The sequence below is a fragment of the Drosophila subpulchrella genome, unplaced genomic scaffold (genome assembly GCF_014743375.2).
Source record: "Drosophila subpulchrella strain 33 F10 #4 breed RU33 unplaced genomic scaffold, RU_Dsub_v1.1 Primary Assembly Seq398, whole genome shotgun sequence".
NCBI classification, from domain to species: Eukaryota; Metazoa; Arthropoda; class Insecta; order Diptera; family Drosophilidae; genus Drosophila; species Drosophila subpulchrella.
In genome coordinates, this window is record NW_023665620.1 from 7,501 (window position 1) to 25,167 (window position 17,667).

Here is a 17,667-nt window from a genome sequence, read left to right on the forward strand (position 1 = left end):
ATATTTATACAATCCATTCATATCTTAATGTATATTTATTATATTATACATTATTATGCCTTATAGGTATTATACCTATAAGCCATATCCATACGATTCATTCACTAGTGCCGCCCCTCACTAGGTTTATAATTGTTATATCATTGATATACAATTTATTTCTATATATATGGCATTTATATGCCATATCCATACAATGCATTCACATTTCAATGTATATTTACTTGTTATACATTATTATGCCTTATAGGTATTATACCTATAAGCCATATCCATACGATTCACTTATATAAATATATGTATATTTTTCTATACATAATTTTTTTTTACTTTTGTATGGTTTTCTATGCATATCCATAGTTTATATGGATATGCTTGGCGTTCTATATAGTATTGACAAATTCATATGCATAACATAAGTTTTGACCAATACGAGGAGGGGCCCGCCAACGACCACCTCCCTATAGTAGTTTTTTTACCCCACGCACTACTTGCGTGCCTGTTTACAGTACTAGTGCCAGCTATCACTAGGTTTATATATCAGTGTTTCAGTGATATATGGGTAAATTCTACCATTTATTCTTATGTATATGGCATTTCTATGCCATATTTATACAATCCATTCATATCTTAATGTATATTTATTATATTATACATTATTATGCCTTATAGGTATTATACCTATAAGCCATATCCATACGATTCATTCACTAGTGCCGCCCCTCACTAGGTTTATAATTGTTATATCATTGATATACAATTTATTTCTATATATATGGCATTTATATGCCATATCCATACAATGCATTCACATTTCAATGTATATTTACTTGTTATACATTATTATGCCTTATAGGTATTATACCTATAAGCCATATCCATACGATTCACTTATATAAATATATGTATATTTTTCTATACATAATTTTTTTTTACTTTTGTATGGTTTTCTATGCATATCCATAGTTTATATGGATATGCTTGGCGTTCTATATAGTATTGACAAATTCATATGCATAACATAAGTTTTGACCAATACGAGGAGGGGCCCGCCAACGACCACCTCCCTATAGTAGTTTTTTACCCCACGCACTATTGCGTGCCTGTTTACAGTACTAGTGCCAGCTATCACTAGGTTTATATATCGTGTTTCAGTGATATATGGGTAAATTCTACCATTTATTCTTATGTATATGGCATTTCTATGCCATATTTATACAATCCATTCATATCTTAATGTATATTTATTATATTATACATTATTATGCCTTATAGGTATTATACCTATAAGCCATATCCATACGATTCATTCACTAGTGCCGCCCCTCACTAGGTTTATAATTGTTATATCATTGATATACAATTTATTTCTATATATATGGCATTTATATGCCATATCCATACAATGCATTCACATTTCAATGTATATTTACTTGTTATACATTATTATGCCTTATAGGTATTATACCTATAAGCCATATCCATACGATTCACTTATATAAATATATGTATATTTTTTCTATACATAATTTTTTTTTACTTTTGTATGGATTTCTATGCATATCCATAGTTTATATGGATATGCTTGGCGTTCTATATAGTATTGACAAATTCATATGCATAACATAAGTTTTGACCAATACGAGGAGGGGCCCGCCAACGACCACCTCCCTATAGTAGTTTTTTACCCCACGCACTATTGCGTGCCTGTTTACAGTACTAGTGCCAGCTATCACTAGGTTTATATATCGTGTTTCAGTGATATATGGGTAAATTCTACCATTTATTCTTATGTATATGGCATTTCTATGCCATATTTATACAATCCATTCATATCTTAATGTATATTTATTATATTATACATTATTATGCCTTATAGGTATTATACCTATAAGCCATATCCATACGATTCATTCACTAGTGCCGCCCCTCACTAGGTTTATAATTGTTATATCATTGATATACAATTTATTTCTATATATATGGCATTTATATGCCATATCCATACAATGCATTCACATTTCAATGTATATTTACTTGTTATACATTATTATGCCTTATAGGTATTATACCTATAAGCCATATCCATACGATTCACTTATATAAATATATGTATATTTTTCTATACATAATTTTTTTTTACTTTTGTATGGTTTTCTATGCATATCCATAGTTTATATGGATATGCTTGGCGTTCTATATAGTATTGACAAATTCATATGCATAACATAAGTTTTGACCAATACGAGGAGGGGCCCGCCAACGACCACCTCCCTATAGTAGTTTTTTACCCCACGCACTATTGCGTGCCTGTTTACAGTACTAGTGCCAGCTATCACTAGGTTTATATATCGTGTTTCAGTGATATATGGGTAAATTCTACCATTTATTCTTATGTATATGGCATTTCTATGCCATATTTATACAATCCATTCATATCTTAATGTATATTTATTATATTATACATTATTATGCCTTATAGGTATTATACCTATAAGCCATATCCATACGATTCATTCACTAGTGCCGCCCCTCACTAGGTTTATAATTGTTATATCATTGATATACAATTTATTTCTATATATATGGCATTTATATGCCATATCCATACAATGCATTCACATTTCAATGTATATTTACTTGTTATACATTATTATGCCTTATAGGTATTATACCTATAAGCCATATCCATACGATTCACTTATATAAATATATGTATATTTTTCTATACATAATTTTTTTTTACTTTTGTATGGTTTTCTATGCATATCCATAGTTTATATGGATATGCTTGGCGTTCTATATAGTATTGACAAATTCATATGCATAACATAAGTTTTGACCAATACGAGGAGGGGCCCGCCAACGACCACCTCCCTATAGTAGTTTTTTACCCCACGCACTATTGCGTGCCTGTTTACAGTACTAGTGCCAGCTATCACTAGGTTTATATATCGTGTTTCAGTGATATATGGGTAAATTCTACCATTTATTCTTATGTATATGGCATTTCTATGCCATATTTATACAATCCATTCATATCTTAATGTATATTTATTATATTATACATTATTATGCCTTATAGGTATTATACCTATAAGCCATATCCATACGATTCATTCACTAGTGCCGCCCCTCACTAGGTTTATAATTGTTATATCATTGATATACAATTTATTTCTATATATATGGCATTTATATGCCATATCCATACAATGCATTCACATTTCAATGTATATTTACTTGTTATACATTATTATGCCTTATAGGTATTATACCTATAAGCCATATCCATACGATTCACTTATATAAATATATGTATATTTTTCTATACATAATTTTTTTTTACTTTTGTATGGATTTCTATGCATATCCATAGTTTATATGGATATGCTTGGCGTTCTATATAGTATTGACAAATTCATATGCATAACATAAGTTTTGACCAATACGAGGAGGGGCCCGCCAACGACCACCTCCCTATAGTAGTTTTTTACCCCACGCACTATTGCGTGCCTGTTTACAGTACTAGTGCCAGCTATCACTAGGTTTATATATCGTGTTTCAGTGATATATGGGTAAATTCTACCATTTATTCTTATGTATATGGCATTTCTATGCCATATTTATACAATCCATTCATATCTTAATGTATATTTATTATATTATACATTATTATGCCTTATAGGTATTATACCTATAAGCCATATCCATACGATTCATTCACTAGTGCCGCCCCTCACTAGGTTTATAATTGTTATATCATTGATATACAATTTATTTCTATATATATGGCATTTATATGCCATATCCATACAATGCATTCACATTTCAATGTATATTTACTTGTTATACATTATTATGCCTTATAGGTATTATACCTATAAGCCATATCCATACGATTCACTTATATAAATATATGTATATTTTTCTATACATAATTTTTTTTTACTTTTGTATGGATTTCTATGCATATCCATAGTTTATATGGATATGCTTGGCGTTCTATATAGTATTGACAAATTCATATGCATAACATAAGTTTTGACCAATACGAGGAGGGGCCCGCCAACGACCACCTCCCTATAGTAGTTTTTTACCCCACGCACTATTGCGTGCATGTTTACAGTACTAGTGCCAGCTATCATTAGGTTTATATATCGTGTTTCAGTGATATATGGGTAAATTCTACCATTTATTCTTATGTATGTATATGGCATTTCTATGCCATATTTATATAATTCATTCATATCTTAATTTATATTTATTATATTATACATTATTATGCCTTATAGGTATTATACCTATAAGCCATATCCATACGATTCATATACTAGTGCAGCCCCTCACTAGGTTTATATATCTCATTTTAATTATATATTGGTAAATTCTATTATTTATTCTTGTGTATATGGCACTTATATGCCGCCATATCTATAAAAATGCATTTATATTTCAATGTATATTTTCTATATTATACATTATTATGCCTTAAAAAGTTATTATACCTACCATAAGGCGATATCCATACGATTCATTTATATAAAAGATATATGTATAATTTTCTATACATAATTTTTTTTTATGAATATATGGGTTTCCTAAGCATATCCATATAATACATTTAGTTTTATATGGATTAGATTGGTCTTCTTTATTGTATTGCCAAACTCATATTGATAAAATAAGTTTTGAACAATAAGAGGATCAGCCGCCAACCAACCAACCACTGCTACCATTGGAGGAACATATACTTACTTTTTATATGTCCTCTTACTTGAATGGTCCTCTCTTTACTTGAAAATTTCATTACCATAGGAATCTATTTATACATGGAATATGATTTCCACTACTTTTTCGCGTCACTAATAATTAATATGACGATACAGACTTGCTACCATAACATAAGTCTTGAACAATAATAGGAGCAGCCGCCAACCAACCACCAACCAACCAACCACTGCTACCATTGATAGTAATTTTATATGTCCTCTTTAGTTGAATTTCAATACCATAGGAATATTTATACATGGAATATGTTTTGCCACTACTTTTTCGCGTCACTAATAATATGACGATACAGTCTTGCTACCATAACATAAGTTTTGAACAATAAGAGGAGCAGACACACCAACCAACCAACCGCGCTGCTACCATTATATATACTTATATTTATATAAGTCCTCTTTACTTGAATGGCCTCTTTACTTGAATTTCAATACCATAGGAATATTTATTTATACATGGAATATGTTTTGCCACTACTTTTTCGCGTCACTAATAATATGACGATATAGACTTGCTACCATAACATAAGTTTTGAACAATAAGAGGAGCAGACACCAACCAACCAACCGCTGCTACCATTGAATGAACCATATATACAAACTTTTATATATGTCCTCTTTACTTGAATTTTAATACCATAGGAATATTTATACATGGAATATGTTTGCCACTTTATCATCGCGTCACTAATAAGATGACGATACATTTTGTTTGTTCAATATTTACTTATATATTGATGTTTCCAATTTAGGTCTTTTATATTTCTTCTTCCCTACCTTACACACCACAAACAAAGTGGCGTGCGATGCTGCAAGCAAGCATAATGATTATGCCCGCTTGCAACATCTTTATTATCGAATCATCAAGCAAAGGATAAGCTTCAGTGGATCGCAGTATGGCAGCTGCTCAACCACTTACAACACCTTGCCTGTTACAAAAGTCGTTTACAATTGATTCTAGGCTTTGTCATTGTATTAAATAATGCTTTTATATGTAACTAGCGCGGCATCAGGTGATCAAAGATCCTCCCAATTTACTATGTTACAAATTACATTGGCATCACATCCATTGTCGTTTATAAAGTAAATTATAAACTTTAAATGGTTTAGAAGCCATACAATGCAAATTGCCCCTTATTTATCATTGCAGTCCAGCACGGATACGACCTTAGAGGCGTTCAGGCATAATCCAACGGACGTAGCGTCATACCACTGTTCGCTCGAACAAGTATTGTGCCATTGGTCCGTACCTGCGGTTCCTCTCGTACTACGCAGGAATGCTGTCGCAACAACGTTTTGTCATTAGTAGGGTAAAACTAACCTGTCTCACGACGGTCTAAACCCAGCTCACGTTCCCTTGCATGGGTGAACAATCCAACGCTTGGTGAATTTTGCTTCACAATGATAGGAAGAGCCGACATCGAAGGATCAAAAAGCGACGTCGCTATGAACGCTTGGCCGCCACAAGCCAGTTATCCCTATGGTAACTTTTCTGACACCTCTTGTTAAAAACTCTTTAAACCAAAAGGATCGATAGGCCGAGCTTTTGCTGTCCCTGTGTGTACTGAACACCGAGATCAAGTCAGCATTTGCCCTTTTGCTCTATGTGTGGTTTCTGTCCGCACTGAGCTGGCCTTGGGACACCTCCGTTATTATTTGAGAGATGTACCGCCCCAGTCAAACTCCCTACCTGGCAATGTCCTTGAATTGGATCATACCTGAGTAATTGGAGTTATACCAAATTTTCAAATCAAAAATACATAAATGCACCGTTTTATTAAAGAATTTGTTTGCGATTATATAACAAACTCGTGATACTTTGATCAAGAAGCTTGCATCAAAACCCAATACCATAAGATATAATAAATATATCCGTATAATGGCTAGGAAATGATACACGTTCCATTTAATCAAGTAAGTAAGGAAACAATAAGAGTAGTGGTATTTCATTGGCGATACCAAACCGAAGTCTAATATCTCCCACTTATTCTACACCTCTTATGTCTCCTTACACTGCCAGATTAGAGTCAAGCTCAAAAGGGTCTTCTTTCCCCGCTAATTATTCCAAGCCCGTTCCCTTGGCTGTGGTTTCGCTAGATAGTAGATAGGGACAGTAGGAATCTCGTTAATCCATTCATGCGCGTCACTAATTAGATGACGAGGCATTTGGCTACCTTAAGAGAGTCATAGTTACTCCCGCCGTTGACCCGCGCTTACTTGAATTTCTTCACTTTGACATTCAGAGCACTGGGCAGAAATCACATTGTGTCAACACCCGCTAGGGCCATCACAATGCTTTGTTTTAATTAGACAGTCGGATTCCCCAAGTCCGTGCCAGTTCTGAATTGATTGTTAATTGATAATCGTTATAATTAATAAGAACTAATTGGTTTAACCCAATTAGTATTCTTAAAAATTTTAGCAAGAAAGTTCCACAATTGGCTACGTAACTAAACTATCCGGGGAACAAGTGACCAACATAAATGCCAGACACTCTATTTACCCAGAACGAGCACATAAACCATGTTATTGTTTCCCAATCAAGCCCGACTATCTCAATCTTCAGAGCCAATCCTTATCCCGAAGTTACGGATCTAATTTGCCGACTTCCCTTACCTACATTATTCTATCGACTAGAGACTCTTCACCTTGGAGACCAGCTGCGGATATTGGTACGGCCTGTTGAGAAGTTTGCGTGTCCCCACCATAAATTTTCAAGGTCCGAGGAGAAAATATCGACACAACAGTATATGTCATGCTCTTCTAGCCCATCTACCATATCTCTCTGCGAAAGACTTCCATGGTAGTACGGCTATAAAACAGAAAAGAAAACTCTTCCGATATCTCTCGACGGCTTCTTTATGGTCGTTCCTGTTGCCAGGATGAGCACGAGGCCCATATTTAATAACAAACGGATACTCAACAGGTTACGGAATTGGAACCGTATTCCCTTTCGTTCAAAATTATTCAAGTATATTAATTAGCTTGATTTATATAATATAATTATATTTGTATGGCATTTGTGTTTTACTTGAAAATTTTCGGCTTTCGCCTTGAACTTAGGACCGACTAACTCGTGATCAACCACTGTTCACACGAAACCCTTCTCCACTTCAGTCCTCCAAGGTCTCATTCGATTATTTGCTACTACCACCAAGATCTGTACCAATGGCAGCTCCATGCAGGCTTACGCCAAACACTTCTACGCATACCATTGTACCTTCCTACTCACTAAAGTTTCAAAATTTATATCACAAGTAATATAAATCATCTACTTTAGCGGTAATGTATAGGTATACAACTTAAGCGCCATCCATTTTAAGGGCTAGTTGCTTCGGCAGGTGAGTTGTTACACACTCCTTAGCGGATTTCGACTTCCATGATCACCGTCCTGCTGTTTTAAGCAACCAACGCCTTTCATGGTATCTGCATGAGTTGTTAATTTGGGCACCGTAACATTACGTTTGGTTCATCCCACAGCGCCAGTTCTGCTTACCAAAAGTGGCCCACTGGGCACATTATATCATAACCTTGAACTTCATATCAAGAAAGTTAAGGTTCTTACCCATTTAAAGTTTGAGAATAGGTTAAGATCGTTTCGACCCTAAGGCCTCTAATCATTCGCTTTACCAGATAAGATTATTTTATATAACATTAAAATGCACCAGCTATCCTGAGGGAAACTTCGGAAGGAACCAGCTACTAGATGGTTCGATTGGTCTTTCGCCCCTATACTCAATTCTGACAATCGATTTGCACGTCAGAACTGTTTCGGTCTTCCATCAGGGTTTCCCCTGACTTCAACCTGATCAAGTATAGTTCACCATCTTTCGGGTCACAGCATATATGCTCAAGGTACGTTCCAGTTAGAGGCATAAATAATATAAATATCATTATACATAACTATATAGAACGCCCCGGGATTGTGTTAATTAGCTATAAATAGTTAAAAAACTAATCCCATTATTAGTCAAGTTAATTACGCTATTAGGTTTATATCCAATAACTTGCACATATGTTAGACTCCTTGGTCCGTGTTTCAAGACGGGTCCCGAAGGTATCCTGAATCTTTCGCATTGTTAATCATACAAGTGCATATAATAAACACAAAAATCAATGATAATTATGCCATTATATAATTCCGAAAAATTAACGCACTGTATTCATATAAATCTATCAGCACTTTATCAAATTAATAACATTTATTCTGTGTTAAAATGCAAGCAAATTAATTTGAATAAACTATAAGTTATATTTTATGATAAATTTTGTATGCTAATAGATTACAATGTCCTTATATGGAAAAAATGCACACTATTATCATAATATTGTTTAAATATTACAATTTTAATGATGAATTTTCCATAACGGATATTCAGGTTCATCGGGCTTAACCTCTAAGCAGTTTCACGTACTGTTTAACTCTCTATTCAGAGTTCTTTTCAACTTTCCCTCACGGTACTTGTTTACTATCGGTCTCATGGTTATATTTAGTTTTAGATGGAGTTTACCACCCACTTAGTGCTGCACTATCAAGCAACACGACTCTTTGGAAACATCATCTAGTAATCATTAACGTTATACGGGCCTGGCACCCTCTATGGGTAAATGGCCTCATTTAAGAAGGACTTAAATCGTTAATTTCTCATACTAGAATATTGACGCTCCATACACTGCATCTCACATTTGCCATATAGACAAAGTGACTTAGTGCTGAACTGATTTCTTTCGCTCGCCGCTACTAAGAAAACTCCTGGTTAGTTTCTTTTCCTCCCCTAATTAATATGCTTAAATTCAGGGGGTTAGTCCCATATGAGTTGAGGTTGTGTATAACTTTTTTGCAATTAATTCTTTATATATAATGATAAAACATTTTATTAAATTCGTTATATATTTTATATATTTGTATGCATTTGTTTGGTCTAACGAATCAACGAAGAATAATAATATTGTCAACGGCTTTCTATTTACTAATCTTTAATAAGAGACAATTCTAGATAAATTTTTTATGCTAGACATTTCTCAGTATTATTTGATTGAAAAAGAAAATATTTCTCTTCGTTTTTCACATTCAAATTATTTACTAATGTGAGATAATGTTTTTCATATATTTGTTAATATTATGAATAATATAATAATTAAAATATTATTATCCAATAATATACCATATGCTTATAAAATTTCATTATAAAATTTATATAAACAACTTAATTAGCATAGTCTTACAACCCTCAACCAATATGTAGTCCAAGCAGCACTATAAAATTAATTAAAGTACATAACAGCATGGACTGCGATATGCGTTCAAATGTCGATGTTCATGTGTCCTGCAGTTCACACGATGACGCACAGTTTGCTGCGTTCTTCATCGACCCATGAGCCGAGTGATCCACCGCTTAGAGTTTTATATATTGGTTTGGTAATTTTGTCATATATGTTTTTATTGAAAGAAATTAAAAATACACCATTTTACTGGCATATATCAATTCCTTCAATAAATTGATTTTTATACCTAAAACGAATGCTGCGAAATGTCTTAGTTTTCATATAACCAATAATATATCAAGTATTTTTTAAATGGCATTTACGGTATTAATACTTTTTTTTAGCGATATATATTGAAATTTATATAAAACATTAACCTGTAATAATCAGGTACAACATTGTACATTTTAGGTGTTGCATTATCCAATGTATGCGCATAACTGAGATGAACAATACATATCGCAACGCGTGTATATTATGGTCCATATACACACAGTGTTTTATTAATTAATTGCATTTAATATACAATATAATAATAATATTAAATAAATTTAATAATTTCGATTTGCTTGTTCGAATTTGTTATTTGTTTGCTTTTGCTTATTTATTTATCTCTTATTTAATGCAATAATATATTTATTATTACAATTATTATTTCGATTTGCTTGTTCGAAATTTTATATTTGATCTATAAAAGATCATATTTTTGGCAATTTATATTTTATTTGTATTACTATAATATATTATATTATTATAATAAAAACAAATTTTTTTATTAACGGTAAGGATATTAAACAATAATGATCCTTCCGCAGGTTCACCTACGGAAACCTTGTTACGACTTTTACTTCCTCTAAATAATCAAGTTCGGTCAACTTTTGCGAAACAACCGTAACACACAAGGCGTCACAGTGATCACGTCCGGAGACCTCACTAAATAATTCAATCGGTAGTAGCGACGGGCGGTGTGTACAAAGGGCAGGGACGTAATCAATGCGAGTTAATGACTCACACTTACTGGGAATTCCAAGTTCATGTGAACAGTTTCAGTTCACAATCCCAAGCATGAAAGTGGTTCAGCGGTTTACCCGGACCTCTCGGTCTAGGAAATACACGTTGATACTTTCATTGTAGCGCGCGTGCAGCCCAGGACATCTAAGGGCATCACAGACCTGTTATTGCTCAATCTCATTATTGCTAGACGCAATTTGTCCATTTAAGAAGCTAGTGTCCTTATAATGGGACAAACCAACAGGTACGGCTCCACTTATATAAACACATTCAAACACAATAAACATTTTACTGCCACCATGAATGAAGGCTATATAAGCTTCAACACCATAATCCTGAAGATATCTATTTAATATATTTGAGTCTCGTTCGTTATCGGAATTAACCAGACAAATCACTCCACGAACTAAGAACGGCCATGCACCACCACCCATAGATTCGAGAAAGAGCTATCAATCTGTCTTACACACTTATGTTCGGACCTGGTAAGTTTTCCCGTGTTGAGTCAAATTAAGCCGCAGGCTCCACTCCTGGTGGTGCCCTTCCGTCAATTCCTTTAAGTTTCAGCTTTGCAACCATACTTCCCCCGGAGCCCAAAAGCTTTGGTTTCCCGGGAAGCGACTGAGAGAGCCATAAAAGTAGCTACACCCAATTGCTAGCTGGCATCGTTTATGGTTAGAACTAGGGCGGTATCTGATCGCCTTCGAACCTCTAACTTTCGTTCTTGATTAATGAAAACATCTTTGGCAAATGCTTCGCTTAAGTTAGTCTTACGACGGTCCAAGAATTTCACCTCTCGCGTCGTAATACTAATGCCCCCAAACTGCTTCTATTAATCATTACCTCTTGATCTGAAAACCAATGAAAGCAGAACAGAGGTCTTATTTCATTATCCCATGCACAGAATATTCAGGCATTTGAAGCCTGCTTTAAGCACTCTAATTTGTTCAAAGTAATTGTACCGGCCCACAATAACACTCGTTTAAGAGCACTAATGCAGGTTTTTAAATAGGAGGAACATATGAAAAAATACAAGTATCTAAGCACATGTAAGAACTCCACCGGTAATACGCTTACATACATAAAGGTATAGTACTAACCACAATTGTAAGTTGTACTACCCGTATGAAGCACAAGTTCAACTACGAACGTTTTAACCGCAACAACTTTAATATACGCTATTGGAGCTGGAATTACCGCGGCTGCTGGCACCAGACTTGCCCTCCAATTGGTCCTTGTTAAAGGATTTAAAGTGTACTCATTCCAATTACAGGGCCTCGGATATGAGTCCTGTATTGTTATTTTTCGTCACTACCTCCCCGAGCTGGGAGTGGGTAATTTACGCGCCTGCTGCCTTCCTTAGATGTGGTAGCCGTTTCTCAGGCTCCCTCTCCGGAATCGAACCCTGATTCCCCGTTACCCGTTGCAACCATGGTAGTCCTAGATACTACCATCAAAAGTTGATAGGGCAGACATTTGAAAGATCTGTCGTCGGTACAAGACCATACGATCTGCATGTTATCTAGAGTTCAACCAATATAACGATCTTGCGATCGCTTGGTTTTAGCCTAATAAAAGCACATGTCCCATAAGGTTCATGTTTTAATTGCATGTATTAGCTCTAGAATTACCACAGTTATCCAAGTAACTGTTAACGATCTAAGGAACCATAACTGATATAATGAGCCTTTTGCGGTTTCACTTTTAATTCGTGTGTACTTAGACATGCATGGCTTAATCTTTGAGACAAGCATATAACTACTGGCAGGATCAACCAGAATAATGTTTTTATTCATATTTCATTCATATTTTTGAATAGAAATTAGCAATATAAATTTTATAGATTGTTTTCTATCGAATACGGCCATTTTTATATAGCATTCGTATACGTTTGTTGTTTTCACAATATATACTTGTTCCGCCACTAATAATAACAAGTTTTTTAATTATTGATGTTAAAAACACAATATTTTTTTTCGTAATACGTAATAATTTTCTTTATATTTGCATATTTCATTCTAAAATATCTTTTTTGTTCGACATACGTCATTATTGTATCCACACATGTACAATTTTTGTTTAACCAATATAAAATATTGAATTAAATCATTTGTATTTTGATGATAAATTTAAAATTTATCTGTATATATTCATATAAGACTCTTTGGTAATATATAATATAAAACCGAGCGCATATATGATATGTACGTTAGAAAAAATAATATATATATATATTATTTTCTTTTAATATAGGGACACCTCTTTTAATTTATCCCCGCAGGGAATTATCACATAACTCAGTATGTGATAATGGCAGACCAATATACATATATATCAAGATTATCAATACAAAATATATATCATTATTAGCCTGCCTCAATTGTAATTATTTATTTGGATTAACGATAAAGTTCGGAAACAATTTGTTATTCTATGTATAATAGAAACCTTGGCCTTTGTTTCAACATTATTATCTTTGGGCTTAAAATATTAACCGTGGAGCCAAGTCTCATATTCATAAATGAATAAAGAAACAAATTTGACGGATTAATATCTTCTCTACCGACAGACAGTATTTTGTCACGTCAATAGTAGATGGCCGGCCCATTGACCATCCTATAGTAGTTTTTGGACCCAATATCTTTAATTCGGGTATTTTCAATTGTCTTTGCCAATCAACCGTTTGGTACTCTCTCATATAATAAGAGAATACACATATAATTCCATTATATGGATATATCTTCATTATTTTATTTGCTACATCACCCTATAATAGTTTTTGAACCCGTCAACTTCAATTCGGGTATTTTCAATTGTCTTTGCCAACCATTTATATGGTATTCTCTATTATAATAAGAGAATACTAGTGTATATCCATTATATGGATATATCATCTTCATATTATTTGCTACACCACCCTATAGTAGTTTTTGAACCCATCATCTGCAATTCGGGTATTTTCAATTGTCTTTGCCAACCAACTATACGGTATTCTCTCTTATAATAAGAGAATACAAGTATATTTTCATTATATGGATATAATGCCATTTATTTTTCAATATCCATATAATTCATTTAGTTTTGTATGTACAAAACAAGTTTTCTTTATAGTATTGACAAAATCATATGTTTACGCATAACATAAGTTTTGACCAATACGAGGAGGGGCCCGCCAACGACCACCTCCCTATAGTAGTTTTTTACCCCACGCACTACTGCGTGCCTGTTTACAGTACTAGTGCCAGCTATCACTAGGTTTATATATCATGTTTCAGTGATATATGGGTAAATTCTACCATTTATTCTTATGTATATGGCATTTCTATGCCATATTTATACAATCCATTCATATCTTAATGTATATTTATTATATTATACATTATTATGCCTTATAGGTATTATACCTATAAGCCATATCCATACGATTCATTCACTAGTGCCGCCCCTCACTAGGTTTATAATTGTTATATCATTGATATACAATTTATTTCTATATATATGGCATTTATATGCCATATCCATACAATGCATTCACATTTCAATGTATATTTACTTGTTATACATTATTATGCCTTATAGGTATTATACCTATAAGCCATATCCATACGATTCACTTATATAAATATATGTATATTTTTCTATACATAATTTTTTTTTATTTTTGTATGGATTTCTATGCATATCCATAGTTTATATGGATATGCTTGGCGTTCTATATAGTATTGACAAATTCATATGCATAACATAAGTTTTGACCAATACGAGGAGGGGCCCGCCAACGACCACCTCCCTATAGTAGTTTTTTACCCCACGCACTATTGCGTGCCTGTTTACAGTACTAGTGCCAGCTATCACTAGGTTTATATATCGTGTTTCAGTGATATATGGGTAAATTCTACCATTTATTCTTATGTATATGGCATTTCTATGCCATATTTATACAATCCATTCATATCTTAATGTATATTTATTATATTATACATTATTATGCCTTATAGGTATTATACCTATAAGCCATATCCATACGATTCATTCACTAGTGCCGCCCCTCACTAGGTTTATAATTGTTATATCATTGATATACAATTTATTTCTATATATATGGCATTTATATGCCATATCCATACAATGCATTCACATTTCAATGTATATTTACTTGTTATACATTATTATGCCTTATAGGTATTATACCTATAAGCCATATCCATACGATTCACTTATATAAATATATGTATATTTTTTCTATACATAATTTTTTTTTACTTTTGTATGGATTTCTATGCATATCCATAGTTTATATGGATATGCTTGGCGTTCTATATAGTATTGACAAATTCATATGCATAACATAACGTTTTGACCAATACGAGGAGGGGCCCGCCAACGACCACCTCCCTATAGTAGTTTTTTACCCCACGCACTACTGCGTGCCTGTTTTACAGTACTAGTGCCAGCTATCACTAGGTTTATATATCAGTGTTTCAGTGATATATGGGTAAATTCTACCATTTATTCTTATGTATATGGCATTTCTATGCCATATTTATACAATCCATTCATATCTTAATGTATATTTATTATATTATACATTATTATGCCTTATAGGTATTATACCTATAAGCCATATCCATACGATTCATTCACTAGTGCCGCCCCTCACTAGGTTTATAATTGTTATATCATTGATATACAATTTATTTCTATATATATGGCATTTATATGCCATATCCATACAATGCATTCACATTTCAATGTATATTTACTTGTTATACATTATTATGCCTTATAGGTATTATACCTATAAGCCATATCCATACGATTCACTTATATAAATATATGTATATTTTTCTATACATAATTTTTTTTTACTTTTGTATGGTTTTCTATGCATATCCATAGTTTATATGGATATGCTTGGCGTTCTATATAGTATTGACAAATCATATGCATAACATAAGTTTTGACCAATACGAGGAGGGGCCCGCCAACGACCACCTCCCTATAGTAGTTTTTTACCCCACGCACTATTGCGTGCCTGTTTACAGTACTAGTGCCAGCTATCACTAGGTTTATATATCGTGTTTCAGTGATATATGGGTAAATTCTACCATTTATTCTTATGTATATGGCATTTCTATGCCATATTTATACAATCCATTCATATCTTAATGTATATTTATTATATTATACATTATTATGCCTTATAGGTATTATACCTATAAGCCATATCCATACGATTCATTCACTAGTGCCGCCCCTCACTAGGTTTATAATTGTTATATCATTGATATACAATTTATTTCTATATATATGGCATTTATATGCCATATCCATACAATGCATTCACATTTCAATGTATATTTACTTGTTATACATTATTATGCCTTATAGGTATTATACCTATAAGCCATATCCATACGATTCACTTATATAAATATATGTATATTTTTCTATACATAATTTTTTTTTACTTTTGTATGGTTTTCTATGCATATCCATAGTTTATATGGATATGCTTGGCGTTCTATATAGTATTGACAAATTCATATGCATAACATAAGTTTTGACCAATACGAGGAGGGGCCCGCCAACGACCACCTCCCTATAGTAGTTTTTTACCCCACGCACTATTGCGTGCCTGTTTACAGTACTAGTGCCAGCTATCACTAGGTTTATATATCGTGTTTCAGTGATATATGGGTAAATTCTACCATTTATTCTTATGTATATGGCATTTCTATGCCATATTTATACAATCCATTCATATCTTAATGTATATTTATTATATTATACATTATTATGCCTTATAGGTATTATACCTATAAGCCATATCCATACGATTCATTCACTAGTGCCGCCCCTCACTAGGTTTATAATTGTTATATCATTGATATACAATTTATTTCTATATATATGGCATTTATATGCCATATCCATACAATGCATTCACATTTCAATGTATATTTACTTGTTATACATTATTATGCCTTATAGGTATTATACCTATAAGCCATATCCATACGATTCACTTATATAAATATATGTATATTTTTTCTATACATAATTTTTTTTTACTTTTGTATGGATTTCTATGCATATCCATAGTTTATATGGATATGCTTGGCGTTCTATATAGTATTGACAAATTCATATGCATAACATAAGTTTTGACCAATACGAGGAGGGGCCCGCCAACGACCACCTCCCTATAGTAGTTTTTTACCCCACGCACTATTGCGTGCCTGTTTACAGTACTAGTGCCAGCTATCACTAGGTTTATATATCGTGTTTCAGTGATATATGGGTAAATTCTACCATTTATTCTTATGTATATGGCATTTCTATGCCATATTTATACAATCCATTCATATCTTAATGTATATTTATTATATTATACATTATTATGCCTTATAGGTATTATACCTATAAGCCATATCCATACGATTCATTCACTAGTGCCGCCCCTCACTAGGTTTATAATTGTTATATCATTGATATACAATTTATTTCTATATATATGGCATTTATATGCCATATCCATACAATGCATTCACATTTCAATGTATATTTACTTGTTATACATTATTATGCCTTATAGGTATTA

General features: G+C 33.0%; 2 non-coding genes and 1 pseudogene across 2 annotated transcripts; all 3 read right to left on the reverse strand.

The window, feature by feature from the left end:
* Positions 1 to 5,642: 5,642 nt before the first annotated feature.
* LOC119562200 lies at positions 5,643 to 9,613 on the reverse strand. Its single transcript, XR_005221759.1, has one exon. It is a non-coding gene; the product is annotated as a large subunit ribosomal RNA (ribosomal RNA).
* Positions 9,614 to 10,039: 426 nt separating this feature from the next.
* On the reverse strand, positions 10,040 to 10,191 carry LOC119562205 (annotated as a pseudogene).
* A 659-nt stretch (positions 10,192 to 10,850) lies between these two features.
* Positions 10,851 to 12,844, reverse strand: LOC119562198. The gene has a single exon (XR_005221757.1). It is a non-coding gene; the product is annotated as a small subunit ribosomal RNA (ribosomal RNA).
* Positions 12,845 to 17,667: the final 4,823 nt, after the last annotated feature.